Here is an 8,207-nt window from a genome sequence, read left to right as displayed (position 1 = left end):
TTAGTAGGTTCTTATTCAGATCGTGGAATAGAACAGTTCACATCTATGAGCAATTTTGAAAATTTGTCAAATGTGTCAGCTACTGTCACACACTCGAATAACCATGTGTAAATAAGACTTTATTTGAAACAGCATCAAACACAAAAATGTGAATTCTATTTATTAGATGCACAGAGGATATGTATACTTTTGTTCGGAGTTTTAGGGTTGAAGCATTTCCCAAAAGTTGGTTTATATTTTTTCTGTCAAACGGTTAAAAGCGGGTTATTTAGCCTGACCAATAGGATTCGGGATTTCTTAGTACATATCCTGAAGGTCAATTGATATTCTGCTACATTTTCTACTGTTTTTGACGTAAAATTGTGGTTTCACAAGTACTGACCGTCGTGTAAACTAAAGAGAACTAGGTAAGGGATGTTGTGAAGTGCCCAACATCTGTATCTTAAGTTCTTCATCAAACGTGAGTAATCGTAGGATTTTCATATGACTTTAGGGAAAACCCGAAAATTGGGTGATCATATTCAAATTTCAGATTTGTGTAGTAAGGATAGAAGGCCTACGGCCTATGTTATTCCTTTTCTAGTATGCTTCTGTGAGTGTCCAGTCTTCTCTTGAAAGCGTCAATTGAAAGTGCGGACACCAAGTATTCCAAGTATTGATGACTCAGTGTGAAAACCTGTATGCCACGGGTATTTTGTTCGTTCTTGGCTTCTCTACTCGCCTGCTATGTCCTCTGAGGTGTCCCGATCTAGTGGGAAGAAAGAGAGAGAATTAGTTAGGTCCGAAATCATTTCTCAGTATTCTGTACATCAAAATTAGATCTCCCATTAGTCTGCAATAGGACAGAGTAAAGAGCTCCAGTTTTTCAAGCCGCTCTTTGCATGAAAAACCCCAGAGTTCCGGAATTGGATTATATTTTCGTATTGATGGAGTACAAACTAGATGATCTCTCTGCACTTGCTCTTTGGTGTTAACAATCACTTTCAGATCTGTTATCCTCCAATTTGGATAGTCTAGTCACTCGGTCGCACTATCCATAGTGGGCTCTACAGTCATTTTAAAATATGTTTAGTTTAGAAATGAGTACGTTCGTTTTATGGCAATATTTAGTCATAATTAAGATATCTGTCGTTTAATCTCTGATTGGTTTCGAATCACGGTAAGTTTGAGGAGTGTCGTGTAATTGCTAATTTCAGTGTTATTTATTAGTTGGATTGGTTCAAACTTGGTTTGTTGCATGTATGGTTAATGATGAAGCTGTCAGCTTTATTCATCTCACGTTGATCTGTGTTAATCATTATCGATCCAGTTACTAAGTAGTCACTTACTGTTACTCTTCTTGATTTTCTTGATACAACTGATGTCCAAGATTTGTTGTTGACATAGTCAATCATACAGTATGTAACTTGTAAAGAAATACGTGTCAATCCATTTTACTACAATTCCATGTGTTGTTCATCTGATCTGATCAAATCAATGAGAGAAGTTTATATGATGAGAAACCGACGGGTACATATAACGGTAACATCAGTTGCGGTAGAAAGACTGTGAGGGTAATTTCGACAGGCATAAGCTCAGTGATCAACAGGAATACAACAAGTGTGTGAACTCCCATATCACAATCAAATTTGAGCGGTTTTTCTACCCACAAATCACTATTATTGAATAGACCAATCAGAAAGACTTTATAAAAGTCAGTTAGTACTGTGGTTCCGTACAATTTGGGCTAGCTGCTAAGTATAATGTGTGGCCGTAGACAACGTAGAGATAGGATGACAAAAGCCTTAGATTAAACAAAAAACGTTTGTTACCAACTAAAAGATTCTGTTGGCTTGAGTCGCTCTATAAACTTGTTTGGGATTCACGAGGTTGTAGAAATAAGACAGTCAAGTGGACTATATATGCTTGTTTTTAATACGCATGAAGATTTTCACTTAAACTGAACATTCTAAAAGTTCTACGTAATTCCTATCCTCCCTAAGTATCACTGGAATTGGTATGTTTTCACTGTAAGTTCTTTGATATTTTAGAGATAAATATATGAAAATATAAGTAGTTTGACGTGGTGGTCTATGGCCTATAGTAAAATACATCGGTCATATTTTTTGGCAGTTTGCAATCTTTTCATATGTGTAGTTGCCTATGGATTTGTACTTATTTTCTTGAGATTCATCCTATTGCACACCATCTTTATGTTAATAAAAATTAATTGTAGATGACACATTCTACTTTTTTCATATTAGGGTTGAAACGAACGTGGATGTAGCATCGCGGTTTGAGCAGCATTTATTAGTCAGATGTAATTGATGTAAGAGCGTTCAAGTCTCCACCAACTGCGGAGTAATACATCTACCTTTCTCACTTCAGAGAGTTTTAGAATTTTACGGGAAATAAGTAGAAATTTATATAACAATATCAGTCTTATTAATTATTTTCTAAACGAATCTTATTATTGGTGAAATCAGTTTTACCATAAGTTTGGATAGTGTAATTTTTTCACTGGGATCGGTTTAATTTGGTGCAGTTCAATAATGAAATACAGGCCTTTTAAGCTCTGGGTGATACGTAGGCGATTATGTCAAATTAACATAATTTTATATACTATTATCATACTTTGTGTTTCGAAAATGCATAACTTATTTGGAAAATTTCGCTACAATTTTTTAGATGTGAAGGACGGGGTTATCCAGTGCATATAATAAGCTAAGGACCTGATCCTAAGTAGGTATGTTTTCTAGATCTTTTATACGCGTTTTATTTTGCTATTTTCCATACTAAACACCAAATTTTTGGTTATTTCTCTCTTCGATTTGTCAAGTTAAAATGGATTTATTTGTAATGAAATGTATGTTTCTATTAGCTACAGTCGTGGTTTGATTACTGTTCAGGTATCTGAACTGGAGTACATTTCGACCACTAGCTTAGTGATTTAAATTTTGCTTATGGATTTCTGGTTCTATATGACAACTGTACAAAATATATTTTTGTAAATGTGCAACTCAATCTAGCATGTAAACCTGTAGTTTCTGGTTATGTTGTTGTCATTTGATAACATTCTGTTATCTGCCAAATATCTAACTTCATTATTTCTAAAGAAATGGTTATCATAGTTTAGTGTTTCCTGTGATTTTATCTCAGTCTGACCCCACCTAAACGATTTTGGTCCAACATGTATAGCGTACTACTCATAGTGTCTAAACTATCAAAATATGATCTCTGAGATTTTCCTTTTCACTATAAGTCGTAATAAAACCCTATATTTTCATGTTTCTCTTTGGCAAGATATTTAGTGACTAAAGTCTGTAAACTTTCAATGGTTAGAACTTCACCTGGCAGTGGCTGTACATGCCTGCTCATGTAAGAGCATTTCGATAAGGAGAGCGGGATCTCTCAACTCGTCTGCAGACTTTTACTGCTAAAATTTCCAAGGCTGTAAATTGGGACGGCCAGTCAATATGAAATTCTAATGTTAGATATAAAGATCTACACAGATTTTCTATTTATCTCATTCGCAATATAAAGATCAGTTTATTTTGCTACTAGGTGCACTATAAGTGTGGGGGTTAGTGATACCGTCAGGTTGCCGAAACAGAAGTAGGTCAAGGTGGATTCGAGCCCGCAATATGGGGGCGAAATACCGAGTGTTTTAGCCATTGAACCACCGTTCTAGATTGAATGGTTTGTTTAGTCAGTGCGATTCTATCCCTGAAATAATCAAGCTATTTTGGATGTTGCTTTGAAAAATCGCTAGTTCTTCAATGTTTTAACAGAGAATATGAATTACATCTAAAATGGCATAGATTAACAACAACATGAAGTGCCATAACATGCTATAAATGTGATTCCTTAACATTTAGGTAAATATCGAAGTCCGCTTGGAATTCTTGCAAGAAGGAACGTATTTTTAACTTGATATTAAGAACAGATGAAACTCAATCCAAAACAAATATTCATGTGTTTTTCAAACTTCGATGGGGATACTTATTTCTTCTTACCTTATGATTTCATCATTCATAACGTGTTATTCTTATTTTTTTTGGTTTTTATTTTTAACTGTTACAACATGCCATTTTATGTTGGTTGATCCTAATATTAATTGTGATTGAAATAAGACAAATTTTCTATATTCTCCAGACATTGTGCTTGTTGTTTCGCTTCAAATTATCTAAGCAACTTGGCATCTACAATTTGAGATCATGCTTTTTACCTATCGATATGATATCGTATATAAATGATGATTATAATCACCGTTACTCACAAGTACGTTCACCTAAATACATTTACTGTATTACTTACTCTATCCAAACGGAATAAACACTAATGTACTATCAGTAGCTAAAATTTAAACCATCTACCGAACTTATTAAAGGCTAATAAATACGAAAAAGTAAATGACTAAAGAACAGGATTCTGGCTTGCACAACAAACTTTGAAGATATATACGTTATTCATTAAAATATGCTACTTTTTCATCTATGATTAGTCAGACAAAGAGTTATAACCTTTTGATGTTCTTGATGTTAGATTTCTTTAAAAGGGCGAGTTACAAAATGTTGCAGATTCCTATTACACATATTTTGGCAGTCGTCTTTTGGTGTCGTTTTCACTTCTTAGCTGTCTGATAGTAGATATAAGATTAATGATTGAAGGGATTATTACAGACTATTAGCTGATGTTCTTAGTAATTACGTTTGGGGAGTTATAGTTCAGTGTTGTAAACACTATTCGAGTTTGTTTAATTGCAAATTTCATTTTTCTTTAGGTGCCTTCAGTTTAGATAGTTATATATTAATATTGACCTTTGCTTAGTGTAGTCCGGTTTAACTGAAAAAAATTATGTATATAGTAATTTAATTAAAAGTGGTTTCAATCAATTCTTCTTACTGGTTCAGCTTAACCCACTTACCCTAAAGCTTCATGTTCAATATCTGTCACAATAATTTAGTTAGTCAGTGGTGTTTATTCTTACAATTTTTATAGTCGTCCTCATCATTAACTATGTCTTGGTGATGACTGCTATAGACTACTCAGTGGCTGATTTCCATCGAAAAAATCTCGATTGAATTCAGTTACGTAGACAACACTATCCTATTGAGGTGTTAGCAAAACTTAATCTACCAAACAATGTGAGCCATACCTGTTCGTATTCTGAATACGTCTTCATTTAAATATAAGATTGTTTTTCAGAAATGGTTCTCATTCACACTTAGGTTGATTGAACTAATTAACTGAAATATATATTTGCATTGCTCTCGACAATTTAGTATTAATTAAAATCTTGTCATGAGTAATATAGTTTTGATAACCATCTACTAACTTATTTCACTTATAGTTTGTCTTATAATGGAATACTCTGTTGGAGCGGTTCCAACATACAAATACTAAGTTTATTTGCTAAATGCAGGTGAAATAAAAATTCTATATTTTTGTAAGGAGCGATGCATTTGAAGATCCAGTCATGTAGGGTTAAAATTTAAAGTGTGCATTATTGAGATCCAACCTAGGGTTTCAGGTAACTTCATCTAGTTGACAAGAATACAACACCAATAAAACTAAGTGATGTGGGAAAACCACTGACTGGTTCAACCAAAATGAAACTAACTTGATCTGGCTGGAGTAGAAAAGTAATTTAAAATCTATAAAATAAGAGAAATCGGTAGTTAGAAATGTCCAGTAGATATATTCCATAACTTATCATGATAGCTAAATATCTTATTCCATGCATGGTTTTCTCTAGTTTTACTTTCTTTCATCGTTTACTCTCTAGTTTCTTCTCGTTCTTCCTATTATTATTACTACTAGTAGTGGTAGCAGTACTCCTGACCGTAGCTGTCCCCGATGTGGTGGTCGGGCTTTCCCATCGTGATGAACCAATCGACCTATGTTAGCTGAAATGCTTATTCCTGTAGATCCTAACATCGGTAAGACGGTAAGACTAAAAGAAGCAACTTAATGCTCGAGGGTGAAGTCATACTGCTGACTGTAGTGGTGTATGAGGGTAAAAATGTATTTCCCTCGGGCAACCAGTTTCTGCAGAGACACCACCTCACAATCGAAGGAGAAAGTTAGATTAGGTTTACTCCAAAAATAACGCATTACACCATCACACATTTCTGTGAATGTCTGTAAAACCCTGAAGAAAAGGAGCTAGTACATCAGAAAAATCCATGCGAATAGGCCGCATATGGCAGAGCTCAAGAGGTTGTCTTGTTGGCTTTGAGGTTATGCTTCCTGACAAGCGATAGCACTAAATATCCAGTTCTGTTTACAGGTTGCTCAAGAGGTATCTCTTCATGATGTGAGCAACCGGGAAGCGACAACTACTCGCATACTTCTAACAGCATTCAAAGTCACTTTTTTCATGAACAAACCTCACCTTTACTTTTAAGTATTTCCTATGTCGCCGCGATCAACCCTTCTCCTATGATTATACAACTACACCCTACCAACTCTAACGACTCAAGTTCACGAACCGTTATTCCCAGTATCTTGAAACAGTGCTCTGAATTACATGCTGCTGCTTTCAATGTCCGAACCTTATGTCTAATCAGACAATCGGCTTCGTTAGTTATGACTCAAGGATCTAGTACCATCAATGTATGCTGCGTTTTTGAAATGTGCATACATAATCCAAGTATGGTTATCCACTTAAACTGACCTAGCCAGTATAGGGAGCCAACGCAATATACCCTCATTGTGTCTGTTGGCTTGACTGCTACTTCTCATGGCCTCGCTTGTGTGATTATTTCATCAAGCTGAAAAGCAGGACAGATTCTCCTAGACTGGATTTCTGTAGATAGTCGCCTATCCACCATCCAACTAGAGAAGCCAGTAATAACTAAGAACGCTGGGAAAAAATATCGACTCCTCTTCGTCGTCTCTGACTACTCTCCAACTGACTTCAGCTCGAGCGAAGTGAAAGAGAAATATTCTAGCGAGCTTTCCACCCTCCTTCAAAAGACTAAATGCTTAGATGTAGTGGTGGTAGCAGGCGATCTTGATGCCAAAGTGGGTAGCCCGAATCTAGTGCAAGTCACTTGCTTAAGTCTTACGAAATCCCAGCTCAGCGGACAGAAATCAGTGACTTTTTACTGCAGCTGAGTTTAGCTGAATGTTATTTCTAGCAGACACCAACTTTAAACATATGGCGAGCCTTACAATTAACTGAACGACGAATGCAAATAAATCGTATCTCCGTCATCCATCGTTTGAGAGGCGCGATAGAAGACTGCCATTCATTCCGAAGCATGTGCTTAGACTCTGATTATTCTGTAGTATGAGCAAGCGCTTTTATGTGTCTTACCGGATGCAGAAGAGCTACAGCAATGAGATTTCCTTAAAGTTCAGTTTAATGACTAAAATGTCAAAACTATATTTCAAGAACAACTAGAGAAATTGTTAGTCGTGTATCCCCGACTTAGGTTGGCGTAATATCCAGATAGTTTTGAAGACAATGGTGGTAGCTACTAGTGACTGAAACCAAAAGATTAAGAAACATCAGTATATTTCGATGTCATTTACTGGACTGATAGTTGCCGGGAAACGTTTCCCATCAGGTTCAGATAATGGTATGAAGTAAAAGCATCTTAAATGTATACTGACAGTGATCGTGAGCAGTGGTGAACTGCGAAAACAGAGGAGATAGAAAAGATAGCAGCGATAGGTAACGGTAGACAACTATTCATGTTGATCAAGGAAACAGGTATTAAAATTTAATCTGTTAGTGAGACTATCCTTTGTGAAGATTGGACTATTATTCACTTAATCCAGGAGATCAGATTGATGAGTAGAACATTCTAAGCAAAAGTTTAACTGACCTCTAGCTACTTTTCAGTTATTATCTTCAAACTAAGTGGCGAATTGATACAGTTTCACCAACTCTTAGTGAGATTGCAAAGACAGTAGCTAATTTAAGTCTGTAGAGCATCAGTTCAAGACGGTTTATTGTAGAAGATCTTTAACGATAATGGTCCGGTTTCAGCTATTAGATATTGTTTAGAATTTGGGAATTGGACGTAACTCCATTTGATTGGGGTTGATCGCTAATCGTCCCAGTTTATTAGAAAGTGCAAAAATCTTTTTGTAGCAACCACAGAGGAATCAGCTTAACCAATATAGTTTCTGAAATACCTGTTCCTCCGATCATCCAGCGTTTAATCAGGGCTCGTCAAGATCATGTTGATAAGTGTAAAATTCTTTGTTGGAGT

General features: G+C 35.8%; 1 protein-coding gene across 1 annotated transcript in view; it reads left to right on the top strand.

Moving 5' to 3' along the window:
- The first annotated feature begins 225 nt into the window (after nt 1-225).
- Nucleotides 226-8,207, top strand: part of MS3_00009256 (uncharacterized protein) — a 45,561-nt gene continuing 37,579 nt past the window's right edge. Inside the window, exons 1-3 of the mRNA XM_051217605.1 lie at nt 226-407; nt 2,668-2,725; nt 3,858-4,260. The gene's annotated coding sequence lies outside the window, so the exon portion shown is untranslated. The remainder of the gene's footprint in view (nt 408-2,667; nt 2,726-3,857; nt 4,261-8,207) is intronic.

The sequence above is a fragment of the Schistosoma haematobium genome, chromosome 5 (genome assembly GCF_000699445.3).
Source record: "Schistosoma haematobium chromosome 5, whole genome shotgun sequence".
NCBI lineage: Eukaryota > Metazoa > Platyhelminthes > Trematoda > Strigeidida > Schistosomatidae > Schistosoma > Schistosoma haematobium.
The sequence above is the reverse complement of the archived record's forward strand: the minus strand, read 5'-3'. Positions and strand labels throughout refer to the sequence as shown.